Source organism: Rhinoraja longicauda, chromosome 31 (genome assembly GCF_053455715.1).
Source record: "Rhinoraja longicauda isolate Sanriku21f chromosome 31, sRhiLon1.1, whole genome shotgun sequence".
Lineage (NCBI taxonomy): Eukaryota > Metazoa > Chordata > Chondrichthyes > Rajiformes > Arhynchobatidae > Rhinoraja > Rhinoraja longicauda.
The window spans coordinates 10,771,224-10,788,309 of record NC_135983.1 but is presented as its reverse complement, the minus strand read 5'-3'; the positions used below and the strand labels follow the sequence as shown (position 1 = coordinate 10,788,309).

General features: G+C 46.8%; 1 protein-coding gene across 4 annotated transcripts in view; it reads left to right on the top strand.

Annotated features, from left to right (window-relative positions):
- Positions 1-17,086, top strand: part of LOC144608223 (regulator of G-protein signaling 3-like) — a 235,762-nt gene that overhangs the window by 197,131 nt on the left and 21,545 nt on the right. The gene's annotated exons all lie outside the window — the stretch shown is intronic.

The following is a 17,086-nucleotide window of genomic DNA, read 5'->3' as shown; positions in this document are numbered from 1 at the left end:
AAGGTAAGTATTTGATTTATGTAGGATTTTCCAGTCAGCCAGGCCAACCTTTCTCTTGTGATTAGGGTTGCCAACTGTCCCGTATTAGCCGGGACATCCCATATTTTGGGCTAAGTTAGTTTGTCCCGTACGGGACCACTCTTGACCTGTACTAGTGGGGTTGCCAACTTCCTCACCCCCAAATAAGGGACAAAGGGTGACGTCACCGCCCCGCGCCCCACGTGACCTCACCCAGTCAGCGGCCACGTGCTCCCGCTCCACCAATGGCGGCCGCCCGGGCCGGGAGGCGGGTTGCGTTAGTTACATCGTACAGCTCTGAATGTGGTCAACAGCCAACGTTTTAAACGCCACGCAGGACTTTACGGGGAAAATATCACTCTGTCGGACAATGGCTTGGAAAAGTCTCACCTGGCCACAAGCTGGGCAGGTTGTTGCTGCATCTGGTGTGTACATTCCAAAAGGACTGTGAAGATTCAGTTTAGTTTATTGTCACGTGTACCGAGGTACAGTGAAAAGCTTTTGTCGCGCGCTAACCAGTCATCGAGAAAACAATGCACGATTCCGATCGAGCCGTCCACATTGTACAGATACACGATAAAGGGAATAACGTTTAGTGCAAGATAAAGTTCTGATTAAAGATAGTCGGCGGGTCTCGAAATGAGGTAGATGGTAGCTCAGGACTGCTCTCTAGTTGTTGGTCGGGTCAGTTGCCTGATGACGGCTGGGAAGAAACTGTCCCTGAACCACCCGTCCTTATTTTTGACACACCACGGAATGCCACACTCAACAAGAATTTCTGGATTGATTTTTGCTAAGTGCGAAGAAGGTGGAAAAAGTTTATTTGCCTATTTTCTTTTCTGCCAACACATTGCTGGTAAAATGTTTACATTTCTGTTGGATACCACTTCATCAAAGAAGCGTCTATGAACTAATCTGATGCAGAATTCCTGTGGCAGGGCAAACCAGCTGGATTCTTTGGCTATTTTTATCTTCCTTGCCTTTCCATGAAATATGAGTTTAGTTTAGTTTAGTTTAGAGATACAGCGCGGAAACAGGCCCTTCGGTCCACCAAGTCCACTAAGGACAATTTAAAAAAACTATTTTACCGAAGCCAATTAATCTACAAACCAGCACATCGTTGGAGCGTGGGAGGAAACCGGAGCACCTGGAAACAAAACCACGCAATCACAGGGAGAAGGTACAAACTCCATACAGACAGCACTCGTAGTCAGGATCGAACCCTGGTCTCTGGCGTTGTAAGGCAGCAACTCTACCGCTGCACCACCCAATGAGCAATAGTATTTTTAACTCTTAAAGGCTCATAATAGACAATAGACAATAGGTGCAGGAGTAGGCCATTCGGCCCTTCGAGCCAGCACCACCATTCAATGTGATCATGGCTGATCATTCTCAATCAGTACCCCGATCCTGCTTTCTCCCCATACCCCCTGACTCCGCTATCCTTAAGAGCTCTATCCAGCTCTCTCTTGAATGTATTCAGAGAATTGGCCTCCACTGCCCTCTGAGGCAGAGAATTCCACAGAGCTAAAGAGAGTTTGGTCATCATGATTCAGAAAGGTAATTTCAGTTATGTTTGGCAGATTAATGATTCGATACTAGATCTTCATGTGCTGCTTTTGCTAACTCAAAGGTTATGGGGAGAAGGCAGGAGAATGGGGTTGAGAGGGAAAAAATAGATCAGCCTTAATTGAATGGTGGAACAGACTCAATGGGCCGAATGGCCTATTTCTCCTATGATTTATAATCTATGATCTTGTGAGTTCTGTGGAGAGAGGAACAGACAGGGGAATTCAACAATGTCACCAACCGAAGGCATTAACATTGTCACCAACCGAAGGCATTAATAATGTCACTAACCTAAGGCATTAACATTGTCACCAACCGAAGGCATTAATAATGTCACTAACCTAAGGCATTAACATTGTCACCAACCGAAGGCATTAATAATGTCACTAACCTAAGGCATTAACATTGTCACCAACCGAAGGCATTAATAATGTCACTAACCTAAGGCATTAACATTGTCACCAACCGAAGGCATTAATAATGTCACTAACCTAAGGCATTAACATTGTCACCAACCTAAGGCATTAACTGCCTCTCTCTCTCCACACAGGGGTCGTTGCAGCATTTTCTGTGTTTATTCCATCATGTCCTGGGCTCGCTGTGGTTTTATTCTCTAATCCAACATTCCCCCAGTTTGTGTAACCTGTGCCTTATGCCATGGTTCAGTAGTCCTGCACATTGTCAACTGTAACCTTCCCCTACACAGCTGCTCTGTGCAAGGAGTGAGTTGCAGGTGAGTGTGTAAGTGTCGGTGAAAGAGGAAAGCACCAAGTGCCGGAGGAACTCAGCGAGCCAGGCAGCTTCTGCAGAGGGACGGACAGGCGGCGTTTCGGGTCTTCACCCTGATTATGGTAGGGGGTGGTAGAAAGCTGGAAAAGAGAGCTGGGGACGAGGCAAAGTCGGGCAAGTGATAGGTGGATACAGGTGAGGAAGGGTCTATTGGGCGGAGTAGATGACAAAGGTTAGAGGTGAAAAGGAAACGCAAGGCTGTCAAAGTCACTTCTAGTTTTGGTTCACCTCCACACTGAGCAAAAGACTGTAACCATCCACCTTATCTTTGCCCCTCAGGAATTTGTATAGCTCTAAAAGATCTCTCAGCCTTCTGAACTCGAGAGGAAAAAAGCACCATTGTATGCAGTCTGTCCTTGATTCACATGCCCTCCAGTACCAGTAACACCCTTGTGAATCTTTCCTAAACCCAAATCAGTTCAATGAGATCCTTCCTATAGTTAAGTGACCAGAATTGCACACAATATTTCAGTGAGGTGTACCATTGTAACTCGATGCCTGGACTCCTGCACTCAAATAGCCATCTGCTATTTGAGAACATAGAACATAGAACTGTACCGCACAGGAATGGGCCCTATGGCTCATAATGTTTATGCCGAACCTGATGGCTAGCTGAGCTGATCTCATCTGCCATACTGCCATGATCCATATCGCTCCATTCCCTGCACTTCCACGTGCCTATCCAAAAGCCTCTTCAACGCCACTCCCCGATCTGCCTCCACAACCACCTTTGGCAATATGTTCCAGGCCCCCACCATCCTCTGTATAAAACTCTTCCGGTGCACATTTCCATTATAGTTTCCCCCTCTCACCAGTACATGCCCTCCACTGTAGGACATGTCCACAGCGGGAAAATGGTTCTGTCTGACTACCCTATCTCTGCTTCTCATCATTTTACATTCTTCTATCAAGTCTCCCCCTCAATCTTCAACGCTTGGATTTTCTTAATGTTCATTTTTTTCTTCATTACACTTCGGCTTATGAAGAATGTGTCCACATGTATAAAAAAGCACTTTTAATCCTCCCATAATATATATATACTGTACGTATATAAAACCCACACGTATTTTCCACAATGTACTTTTTTTCCCCATTAATCCTTTCCCTGGTATGTTTCTTTTCCTGATCCCCATTCACTTTTAATGCGCAAAGTGTTTTCTGCATATCATTTGTTGGTTGCACAATTTAAAATATCCTTGCCCAGAAATTGGTCATGAGGCACGTTTAGTTTGTTGTGTTAGGAAAGTGATAATGGAACGTAGAACAGTGAAGCAGAGGAATCAGTCAGTCAGCCCACGGCGCCCATGGTGAATACCATACCGAGATTGATTCTTATCTGCCCGCACATAATCCATATCCCTTCGTAAACTAGGCACAAAATGCTGGAGTGACGGCGGCACGGTGGCGCAGCGGTAGAGTTGCTGCCTTATAGAGCTTACAGCGCCAGAGACCTGGGTTCGATCCTGACCACGGGTGCTCTCTGTACAGTTTGTACGTTCTCCCCGTGACCTACATGGGTTTTCTCCGAGATCTTTGGATTCCTCCCACACTCCAAAGACGTACAGGTTTGTAGGTTAATTGGCTTGGTATAAATGTAAAATTGTCCCTCGTGTGTGTACAATAGTGTTAGTGTGCGGGGATCGCTGGTCGGTGCGGACTTGATGGGCCGAAGGGCCTGTTTCCGCGCTGAATCTCTAAACTAAACTAAACTAAACTTAGCGGGTCAGGCAGCATCTCTGGAGATTCCTTTTTTCCAGAGATGCTGCCTGACCCGCTGTGTTACTACAGCCATTTTGTGTCCATCCTCGGTGTAAGCCAGCATCCGCAGTTCCTTCCTACACATCCTTCGGAAACTGCCAATCGTGGACCAAAAACACCCACAACAAACGGAGAATGAGACGATCGGTCAGCTCTCATGTGGGCAAAATCCCCCCGAACACCTCTCACAGAACCATCGTTGCAAAACTTTTATTTATAGTCCTTGACACAATGAGCGCAGGGAAATTCTTTTGTTGTCATGTAAACCACACAACCATGAGCTTGTTGTGTTTGGCACTTGAGCAACTTCCTCCAGCCCACATGCAGCATGATCCATCGGAAACATACTGCACATATGGACATCTGATTCATTGACACCCCTCACCACAGTGCTTCCTGCCTCGCTGAGCAATGTCTGCTACTATTTTGCATCGATTTTCTTAATGTTCATTTTTTCCCCCATTATTCTTCGAGTTGTGAATCATCTGTCTATAAATGCACTTTTAATCCTCCCACAAAATCTATATACTAAAACTCTCGTTTGTTTGTTTGTTTGTTCCTGAACTACAGCGAAAACGGTACACGATAGCACGACAGTTTTAGGCCCACCTTACTCACCGTCGTCCCTTTGGTGCTAATGGAAGATGTTTCATTGAAATCGGTGTTATATTTTTAGTTATTCACATTTTAAAGTTTAAATCTATCTCCTAGGGAGGGAGGTGGAAGGAGGGAGAGAGGGGGTTGAGGAAGGGGGGAGGGAGGGAGGGAGGGGGAGGAGGATAAGGGGGATTGAGGGGGATGGGAAGAGGGAAGGGGGGGAAGGGTGGAGGAGAGGGTGCTGCACCAATGCAGGAGAGGTTTGGGCCCAACGGGTCCACTTGCACTAGTTGTAACCAAAACTGAACACCAATGTCTTATATAACATCTTATATAACGTCATATATCTGCCACTGTATGTTGTTTCTTTTTTTTCTTTTCCTAATCAGATGTACAGCACTTTGGTCAACGTGGGTTGTTTTTAAATGTGCTATACAAATAAAATTGACTTGACTTGACTTGACTTATATAACTGCAGCCTGACCTCTCAACCTCTATACTCCATATTCTGCTCTTTGCAACAATTAGTTGTCGGAATTAGTTTTGCAATGGTAAGGCTTCTCCAAGGTGAGCAGGGAGATAAGAAGAGGGGCCTTAGTAACTGGAAGTTCCATTATTTCTCGAGTAACAGCGGGCCTGGCAGCATCCGGCGAAACCCCCCAGAGTCACAGGGAGAACATTACAAACTCCGCACAGACAGTCAGGATCGAACCTGGGTCTCTGGCGCTGTAAGGCAGCAACTCTACCGCTGCGCCACCGTGTAACCATGTAGTGACAAAGGTGCTGTAGGTCAGATGAGCCGCTAATGGATTGATCTCTTGCGAGGTGTGAAAGTTCCATTGTTTAGGGTCTCGCTGGCCTACATCTCCTACACAGTAACAGTCATTGCACTTCAGAAAGTACCTCATACTTACAAAACCACAATGGAACATCTTGAGGTCAAATAAATGCAAGTTTTTATTTGTCACCAAATCTGTTTTAGAACTGAGATGAGGAAAAACTTTTTCAGTCAAAGAGTTGTGAATCTGTGGAATTCTCAGAAGGCAGTGGAGGCCAATTCTCTGAATGCATTCAAGAGAGAGATGGATAGCGGATAGCGGAGTCAGGGGGTATGGGGAGAAGGCAGGAATGGGGTACTGATTGAGAATGATCAGCCATGATCACATTGAATGGCGGTGCTGGAATACAGGAGATATTGCAAAAGACTCTCGGAAGAATGGGAACAGAAGTTCTAGAGGGGAAAAGAAATTAAGGGCAGGGCCAATTGTGACCGATGTGAGAGGGGAGGTGAATACAGAAGTTAAAGTGTTGTACTTAAATGCGCGTAGTATAAAAAATAAAGTAGATGAGCTTGAGGCTCAGTTAGTCATGGGCAAGTATGATGTTGTAGGGATCACTGAGACATGGCTACAAGAGGACCAGGGCTGGGAACTGAATATTCAGGGGTACACAACGTATAGAAAAGACAGACAGGTGGGCAGAGGGGGTGGGGTTGCTCTGATGGTAAGGAATGATATTCATTCCCTTGCAAGGGGTGACATAGAATCAGGGGATGTTGAATCAGTATGGATAGAAATGAGAAATTGTAAGGGTAAAAAGACCCTAATGGGAGTTATCTATAGGCCCCCAAACAGTAGCCTCGACATAGGGTGCAAGTTGAATCAGGAGATAAAATTGGCGTGTCAAAAATGTAATGCTACGGTGGTTATGGGAGATTTCAACATGCAGGTAGACTGGGAAAATCAGGTTGGAAATGGACCCCAGGAAAGAGAGTTTGTAGAGTGCCTTCGAGATGGATTCTTAGAACAGCTTGTACTGGAGCCTACCAGGGAGAAGGCAATTCTGGATTTAGTGTTGTGTAATGATCCTGATCTGATAAGGGGACTAGAGGTAAAAGAGCCATTAGGAGGCAGTGATCACAACATGATAAGTTTTACTCTGCAAATGGAAAGGCAGAAGGGAAAATCGGAAGTGTCGGTATTACAGTATAGCAAAGGGGATTACAGAGGCATGAGGCAGGAGCTGGCCAAAATTGACTGGAAGGAGGCCCTAGCAGGGAAGATGGTAGAACAGCAATGGCAGGTATTCCTGGGAATAATGCAGAGGTTGCAGGATCAATTTATTCCAAAGAGGCGGAAAGACTCTAAGGGGAGTAAGAGACACCTGTGGCTGACAAGGGAAGTCAGGGACAGCATAAAAATTAAGGAGAGGAAGTATAACATAGCAAAGAAGAGTGGGAAGACAGAGGATTGGGACTCTTTTAAAGAGCAACAAAAGTTAACTAAAAAGGCAATACGGGGAGAAAAGATGAGGTACGAGGGTAAACTAGCCAATAATATAAAGGAGGATAGCAAAAGTTTTTTTTAGGTACGTGAAGAGGAAAAAAATAGTCAAGGCAAATGTGGGTCCTTTGAAGACAGAAACAGGGGAATTTATTATGGGGAACAAAGAAATGGCAGACGAGTTAAACCGTTACTTTGGATCTGTCTTCACTGAGGAAGATGCACACAATCTCCCAAATGTTCTAGGGGCCGGAGAACCTAGGGTGATGGAGGAACTGAAGGAAATCCACATTAGGCAGGAAATGGTTTGGGGTAGACTGATGGGACTGAAGGCTGATAAATCTCCAGGGCCTGATGGTCTGCATCCCAGGGTACTTAAGGAGGTGGCTCTAGAAATAGTGGAAGCATTGGAGATCATTTTTCAATGTTCTATAGATTCAGGATCAGTTCCGGTGGATTGGAGGATAGCAAATGTTATCCCACTTTTTAAGAAAGGAGGGAGAGAGAAAACGGGTAATTATAGACCAGTTAGTCTGACATCAGTGGTGGGGAAGATGCTGGAGTCAATTATAAAAGACGAAATTGCTGAGCATTTGGATAGCAGTAACGGGATCATTCCGAGTCAGCATGGATTTACGAAGGGGAAATCATGCTTGACAAATCTACTGGAATTTTTTGAGGATGTAACTAGGAAAATTGACAGGGGAGAGTCAGTGGATGTGGTGTACCTCGACTTTCAGAAAGCCTTCGACAAGGTCCCACACAGGAGATTAGTGGGCAAAATTAGGGCACATGGTATTGGGGGTAGGGTACTGACATGGATAGAAAATTGGTTGACAGACAGAAAGCAAAGAGTGGGGATAAATGGGTCCCTTTCGGAATGGGAGGCAGTGACCAGTGGGGTACCGCAAGGTTCGGTGCTGGGACCCCAGCTATTTACGATATACATTAATGACTTAGACGAAGGGATTAAAAGTACCATTAGCAAATTTGCAGATGATACTAGCTGGGGGGTAGTGTGAATTGTGAGGAAGATGCAATAAGGCTGCAGGGTGACTTGGACAGGTTGTGTGAGTGGGCGGATACATGGCAGATGCAGTTTAATGTAGATATGTGTGAGGTTATTCACTTTGGAAGTAAGAATAGAAAGGCAGATTATTATCTGAATGGTGTCAAGTTAGGAGGAGGGGGAGTTCAACGAGATCTGGGTGTCCTAGTGCATCAGTCAATGAAAGGAAGCATGCAGGTACAGCAGGCAGTGAAGAAAGCCAATGGAATGTTGGCCTTCGTAACAAGAGGAGTTGAGTATAGGAGCAAAGAGGTCCTTCTACAGTTGTACCGGGCCCTGGTGAGACCGCACCTGGAGTACTGTGTGCAGTTTTGGTCTCCAAATTTGAGGAAGGATATTCTTGCTATGGAGGGCGTGCAGCGTAGGTTCACTAGGTTAATTCCCGGAATGGCGGGACTGTCGTATGTTGAAAGGCTGGAGCGATTGGGCTTGTATACACTGGAATTTAGAAGGATGAGGGGGGATCTTATTGAAACATATAAGATAATTAAGGGATTGGACACATTAGAGGCAGGAAACATGTTCCCAATGTTGGGGGAGTCCAGAACAAGGGGCCACAGTTTAAGAATAAGGGGTAGGCCATTTAGAACGGAGATGAGGAAGAACTTTTTCAGTCAGAGAGTGGTGAAGGTGTGGCATTCTCTGCCTCAGAAGGCAGTGGAGGCCAGTTCGTTGGATGCTTTCAAGAGAGAGCTGGATAGAGCTCTTAAGGATAGCGGAGTGAGGGGGTATGGGGAGAAGGCAGGAACGGGGTACTGATTGAGAGTGATCAGCCATGATCGCATTGAATGGCGGTGCTGGCTCGAAGGGCTGAATGGCCTACTCCTGCACCTATTGTCTATTGTCTATTGTCTATTGTCTATTGTCCCATTGATGGTGATAGATTCCTGCATTAAGATAATACACATTCACTGTCAATGTACAAAGTACTTAGAACACAGGAATTCATAGCTGAGAAAGATCAAACGTCCATTTACTTTTCCTTCCACCGTTTTGATGGGCACATGGAGACGGACTGGTGTAAAGAAACGGAAACGGGCCTTTAGGCCCACAGCATCTATGCCAAGCACCATGCCAGCTATACTGATCCCACTCACCTGTCTCCACCCATCGCTTGCCAGGCTTTGTCCCGGCCCCACCTCTCATCCAGCTTTCCCTCCCCGACTACAATCAGTCTGAAAAAGGGCCCGACCCAAAACTTCAACCTATCCATGTCCTCCAGAGATGCTGCCTGACAATAGACAATAGACAATAGACAATAGGTGCAGGAGTAGGCCATTCAGCCCTTCGAGCCAGCACCGCCATTCAATGCGATCATGGCTGATCACTATCAATCAGTACCCCGTTCCTGCCTTCTCCCCATACCCCCTCACTCCGCTATCCTTAAGAGCTCTATCCAGCTCTCTCTTGAAAGCATCCAACGAACTGGCCTCCACTGCCTTCTGAGGCAGAGAATTCCACACCTTCACCACCCTCTGACTGAAAAAGTTCTTCCTCATCTCCGTTCTAAATGGCCTACCCCTTATTCTCAAACTGTGGCCCCTTGTTCTGGACTCCCCCAACATTGGGAACATGTTATCTGCCTCTAATGTGTCCAATCCCCTAATTATCTTATATGTTTCAATAAGATCCCCCCTCATCCTTCTAAATTCCAGTGTATACAAGCCCACTGAGTTACTCCAGCATTTTTTTGTAAACCACCATCTGTATTTCTTCCTGTCCTCATCTCACTCTGTCTCCTTGCTAATTCAAGTGTTGTTACTGTTCCAGCCTTCGCCGCCTCCTCTGGCAGCTCATTCCAGATACCAACTACTTTTGTTTCAAAACTTTTACACCTCAGATCCCTTTTAAACCTCCTCACTCTCACCTTAAACCTATGCCGTCCAGTTTTACAACGACTGCATGGGAAACAGCCACTGGCTATCTCCCCTCTCTCTATCTCTCGTGGTTTTATATACCTCTACCTTGCCAGCCTCCAGGGAAAAGAGATCCAGCCTCTTCAGTCTCTCCTTTTAACACTTGCTCTCCAATCCAGGCGATATCCTTGTGAAGACGCAAGGAACTGCAGGTGCTGGTTAACAGAAATATCCTCACGAACCCTTTTAGGTCGTCCAGTTTATTGTTGAAACAAAGGATGCAGAAGCTTTTTTACAAAAAAGTACACAAAGTGCTGGAGTAACGCAGTGGGTCGGGCAGCATCCCTGGAGGACATGGACAGGTGACCTTTCCGGTCGGGGCCCTTCGTCGGTGGCGTTTCTGGTGGGCGCCCTTCGGGGTCGCATCTTTCCTGTGCTGTGGCAACTAAAACGGAGCACAATATTCCAAGTGTGGTCTCACCAAGGTTGTGTACATCGAACAAGACAGCCCAACTCAGTCTGAAGGAGGGTCTCGACCCGAAACGTCACCCATTCCTTCTCTCCCGAGATGCTGCCTGACCCGCTGAGGTACTCCAGCATTTTGTGTCTACCTTCCCAACGCTAGTCGTCAGCTGATGAAAGCAAGCATGCCACATGCCTTCTCTGCCGCCCTATCTACCTGTGTCACCACCTTCAGGGAACTTTGCATTTGTACCCCAGGGTTTCCGTTCAACGGCGCTCCTCAGGGTTCACCCAACTACTGTGCATTTCCTGTGTCATTGAATAGATTTAACTTCCCAAAATAGTTGACAGTAATTTAATTTCTCAATATGTTTCGCTTCATTCTGGTCTGAGTTAAATTCCACCAGCCATTCCTTCACCCATACACGTAGTTTATCATGTTCGTAAGTCCATAAGTGATAGGAGCATTCAGCCCATCAAGTCTACTCCGCCATTCAATCGTGGCTGATCTATCTCTCCCTCCTAACCCCATTTTCCTGGCTTCTCCCCATAACCTCTAACACCCGTACAAGTCAAGAATCTATCTACCTCTGCCTTAAGAAATCTCCATTGACGGCCTCCACAGCATTCTGTGGCAAGTATCAGGGTCCTGTTATAATCTGAGACGGCCTTCTTCACTATGCACCCAGTTTTGGTGTCATCTGCTTTTCAGGGAACTATAGTATCTGCACTCCTACCGAAAGAACATTCCTTGAAAGTGGCATTACAGGTAGACAGGTGGGCAAAGGCTTTCGGAACATTGGCCTTCATCAGTCAGAGTGTTGAGTATAGAAGTTGGGAGGTCATCTTGCAGTTATGTCAGACATCGGTGAGGCCACATTGTGTTCAGTTTTGGTCACTAGTTTATAGGAAAGATGTTGTCAAGCTGGAAAGGGTGCAGAGAAGGTTCACGAGAATGCTGCCAGCGAGCCTGAGCTATAGGGAGATGTTGAGCAGGCTGGGACTCTATTCCTTGGAGCGCAGGAAGATGAGGGGTGATCATATGGAGGTGTACAAAATTTTGAGAGGAATAGATTGGGTAAAACACACAGTCTCTCGCGCAGAGTAGGGGAATCGAGAAGAAGACATAGGTTTAAGATGAGAGGAACCTGAGGGGTAACTTTTTTACACAAAAGGTGGGTGTGTATGGAACGAGCTGCCGCAGGGGGTAGTTGAGGCAAATGCTATCGCAACGTTTAAGAAGCATTTAGACAGGTACCTGGATAGGATAGGTTTAGGGTGATATGGGCCAAACGCAGGCAGGTGGGATTGGTGTCGATGGGACATGTTGGTCGGTGTGCGCAAGTTGGGCCGAAGGGCGTGTTTCCACGCTGTATGCTTCTATGACTATGCTCAGGAACTTTAGTTATCAGCCTCTATCATTTGATCGAGACGGGACTCAGGCATGATGCCAGCAGTGGAAGAAGGGCCAGGCACAGATTCACCCGTTCCTTCCAATCATGAACACTGACCACAGACCATATTGCAAACCGATCGCGCTGTCTCTGAGAGAAACTGGTTAAAACCTCGACATATCCTGTTGTAAATTACCATGCTTTGTAACAAAGGAATAAGAGAATTGGTTAGATAGGGGGAGACAAAGAACTGAAGATGCTGGTTTACAAAGACACAAAGTGCTGGAGCATCTGTGGAGAACATAGATGGGCGAAGTTTCAGGTCGGGACCCTTCTCAAATGTATTTCCTATTCCGGCTTTAAAATGTAGGGATATTGAACTGGAGCTGGTGTAATAGTTTAGTTTCATTTCGAGATGCAGCATGGAAATGGGCCTTTCTATACACAAGGTCCATGGCCACCACTGTGCTTACTAGTCCATGGCCACTACTGTGCATACTAGTCCATGGCCACTACTGTGCATACTAGTCCATGGTCACCACTGTGCATACTAGTCCATGGCCACTACTGTGCATACTAGTCCATGGCCACTACTGTGCATACTAGTCCATGGCCACTACTGTGCATACTAGTCCATGGTCACCACTGTGCATACTAGTCCATGGCCACTACTGTGCATACTAGTCCATGGCCACCCACCACTGTGCATACTAGTCCATGGCCACTACTGTGCATAGTAGTCCATGGCCACAACTGTGCATACTAGTCCATGGCCACTACTGTGCATACTAGTCCATGGCCACTGCTGTGCATACTAGTCCATGGCCACTACTGTGCATACTAGTCCATGGCCACTACTGTGCATACTAGTCCATGGTCACTACTGTGCATACTAGTCCATGGCCACTGCTGTGCATACTAGTCCATGGCCACTGCTGTGCATACTAGTCCATGGCCACTACTGTGCATACCAGTCCATGGCCACTACTGTGCATACTAGTCCATGGCCACTACTGTGCATTCTAGTCCATGGCCACTACTGTGCATACTAGTCCATGGCCACTACTGTGCATACTAGTCCATGGCCACTACTGTGCATACTAGTCCATGGCCACTACTGTGCATACTAGTCCATGGCCACTACTGTGCATACTAGTCCATGGCCACTACTGTGCATACTAGTCCATGGCCACTACTGTGCATACTAGTCCATGGTCACCACTGTGCATACTAGTCCATGGCCACTACTGTGCATACTAGTCCATGGCCACCCACCACTGTGCATACTAGTCCATGGCCACTACTGTGCATACTAGTCCATGGCCACTACTGTGCATACTAGTCCATGGCCACTGCTGTGCATACTAGTCCATGGCCACTACTGTGCATACTAGTCCATGGCCACTACTGTGCATACTAGTCCATGGTCACCACTGTGCATACTAGTCCATGGCCACTGCTGTGCATACTAGTCCATGGCCACTACTGTGCATACTAGTCCATGGCCACTACTGTGCATACTAGTCCATGTCCACTACTGTGCATTCTAGTCCATGGCCACTACTGTGCATACTAGTCCATGGCCACCCACCACTGTGCTTACTAGTTCTCTGTTCTCACACTCTCACGTCCACACCCAACACATTTGGGGCAATGTTTAGAGGTCAATGAATCTAACGACCCGCGCGTCTTTGGGATGTGGGAGGAAACCAGAGCACCGGGAGGAAGCCCATGCGGCCAGGGGGAGAACATGCAAACTCCACACAGACAGCACCCAAGAGTAGGTGCTCTGGATTCCTCCCACATCCCAAAGACGTGCAGGTATGTAGATGAATTGGCTTTTTTAAATTGTGCAGGGAGTGAATGAGAAAGTGGAATAACATGGAACGAGTATGAACAGGTGATCAATGGGCAGCATGGACTTGGAGGGCTGAAGGGCCTGTTTTCGTGCTGTATCTCTAAACTCTCAACTACTGATCATTACTGATCCAAGGCGGCTCCATCTCCACGTCCCAGTGTAATTGTCCAAATCGCCCTGGACCAATACATTCCTTTGAAACCTTGTAGTTTCTAAAGATTGGCCAATCAAGTCTACTCGGCCATTCAATCATGGCTGATCTATTTCTCCCTCCTAACCCCATCCTCCTGCCTTCTCCCCATAACCTCTATCACCCTGACAGGCTAATTGCCCTGAGTGTGCAGGGAGTGGATGCAAAAGTGGAATAGCATAGAACTAGTGTGAACGGATGACGGATGGTCAGTATGAACTCAATGGGCCGAAGGGCCTGTTTCCTTCCTGTATCTTTCAATTGGGCGACAGCATCAGGGACACCGAACGAGAAGATATCTGTGCCAAGGGGTTTCAATTGGTGATCAGGATAATAGGCAACGGGATTTTTAATTGACCGGGGAAAGATCTTTAAAAGAGAAAAACAATGTTGCAATGCACTCAGTTTAAATAATGTGATGTACTCTTTGCTTTACTGCGAATAATAAGATCCATTGATCCAATATGTGTCAGTGAGTAACTGATGGGTCCCACACATATCAATGCCATTACACCAGGGAAGTGGCACCACATCAGGATAAATTGTGTTAAGACCGTCTGGCCCAGTTCTCTGCGGAGCAGAATTCCAACAAGAAACACACACAATCCCTTCAACCGCACACAACCTTGTTTGGCTTTATTACACATTTAAAGCGGCACAAACAGTTTTGAACAATTTAGTGTGTTCTACAACATAGAACAGTACAGAGCGGCACGGTGGCGCAACGGTAGAGTTGCTGCCTTACAGCGCCGGAGACCCGGGTTCGATCCCGGCTACAAGTGCTGTCTGTACGGAGTTTGTACGTTCTCCCAGTGTCCGCGTGGGTTTTCTCCAAGATCTTCGGTTTCCTCCCACACTCCAAAGACGTACAGGTTTGTAGGTTAATTGGCTTGGGTTTGTATACTTGGTATAAGTGTAAATTGTCCCTAGCGTGTGTAGGCTTGTGTTAATGTGCGGGGATCGCTGGTCGGTGTGGACTCTGTGGGCCGAAGGGCCTGTTTCCACGCTGCATCTCTAAACTAAACTAAACTAAATTAAACTAAACCAAACCAAAGCACGGGAACAGGCCCTTCAGCCCACAATGTCTGTGCTGGTCATGATGCCAAAACCAACTCTTCTCTGTCTGCATATAATCCATACCCCTCCATTCCCTGCATATCCATGTGCCCATCCGAAAGTCTCTTGAATGCCACTGTCGTATCTGCCTCAACCACCACCCCTGGCAAGGTGTTCCAGGAACTGACCACCCTCTGTGTGAGAAAATAACTGCAGATGCTGGTACAAATTGAAGGTATTCACAAAATGCTGGAGTAACTTAGCAGGTCAGGCAGCATCTCAGGAGAGAAGGAATGGGCAACGTTTCGGGTCGAGACCCTTCTTCAGACTGATCGCCGAGCCTGCGTTTGGTTTCGCCGATGTAAATAGGTCTGGAGCAGTGGATGCAATAGATGAGGTTGGAGGAGGTGCAGGTGAACCTCTGTATCACCCTCTGTGTGAAAACACTTGCTCTGCACCTCTCCTTTAAACTTTCCCTCTCTCACGTTAAAGCTATGCCCTCTTGTCCATGATTTTTTTCTTCGTGGGGAGAATGGTCCTCACTATCTACCCCTATCTATCCCTCTCTGTATTTGATATACTTCTACCAGGTCTCCCCGCAAACCTCTGACGTTCCAGTGAAAACAATCCACGTCTGTCCAACCTCTCCCTGTAGCCAACATCCTCCAATCCAGGCATCATTCTGGTAAGCCTCCTTTGCACCCTTTCCAAAGCCCCCACATCCTTCCTGTAATGGGGGTGACCAGAACTGAAGTCACGTTGAACAAATTTCAGGTGGGGCAAGTTGACAGGTGAGAGCACGATCCTGGGGCACTGTTGACGATGCATTGGTCTGCCAGGAAGTTGGAATCTTGTGTTCCTTTATCGCATCAGTATTCTGCACAATTATCCACAACCATTAAAGCAGATTGCTGGCAGGCATTACATGGAAATCAAAAGGGCCATCTGGTGGCACAGCGGTCGAGTTGCTGCCTCACAGCACCAGAGACCCGGGTTCGATCCTGACTACTTGTTTCTACGGAGTTTGTACGTTCTCCCCGTGACCTGCGTGGGTTTGCTCCGAGATCTCCGGTTTCCTCCCACACTCCAAAGACGTACAGGTTTGTTGGTTAATTGGCTTGGTATGTAAAAAAATTGTCCCTAGTGTAGGACAGTGTTAGTGCACGGGGATTGCTGGTCGGCATGGACTCGGTGGGCTGAAGGGCCTGTTTCTGTGCTGTATCTCTAAATTAAACTAAACTAAACTAAACTAAAAAAAGAATTGCATGGATGGAGTTTGAATGGCATCTGGTCTTAATCTAAAATGCCATTCAGAATAATTATCTATTACTGAAAGATGATTTTCTTTCTTGCAGCTATTTGCGCACTGGACTACAGCTAATATTTCCCAGTTAACTGAACCATAATTATAGACAATAGACAATAGGTGCAGGAGTAGGCCATTCGGCCCTTCGAGCCAGCACCGCCATTCAATGTGATCATGGCTGATCATTCTCAATCAGTACCCCGTTCCTGCCTTCTCCCCATACCCCCTGACACCGCTACCCTTAAGAGCTCTATCTAGCTCTCTCTTGAATGCATTTAGAGAATTGGCCTCCACTGCCTTCTGAGGCAGAGAATTCCACAGATTCACAATTCTCTGACTGAAAAAGTTTTTCCTCATCTCCGTTCTAAATGGCCTACCCCTTATTCTTAAACTGTGGCCATTTTCTTAAACTGTGGCCAATTCAGAACATTTTGATGGCCATGCCCAAACTGATTGCATGAGAGGGGGGGGTGGTTGATAGTTCTTTTAATAACGACTTGAATTCATCATGTTGAACCTATTTCATTCGCAATATTGGCCTTAGTTTTACAAATTCAACATGGAAACAGACCCTTCCGCTCACTGAATCCACGCCGACCATCGATCTCCTGTTCACACTACTTCTATGTTATCCCTCTTTCGCATCCTCGCCTGGCATATAAGGGGCAATTAACGTCGACCAGTTAACCTAAAACCCCCCACGTCTTGGCGACGTGGGAGTAAACCCGAGCACCCAGACAAAACCCACGCTGTCACAGGGAGAAGGTGCAAACTCCACTCAGACAGCACCCGGGGTCAGGATCGAACCTGGGTCTCTGGCGCCGTGACGCAGCGGCTCTACCGGCTGCGCCACTGTAAGACTATGGAACCGCTCCGATAAAA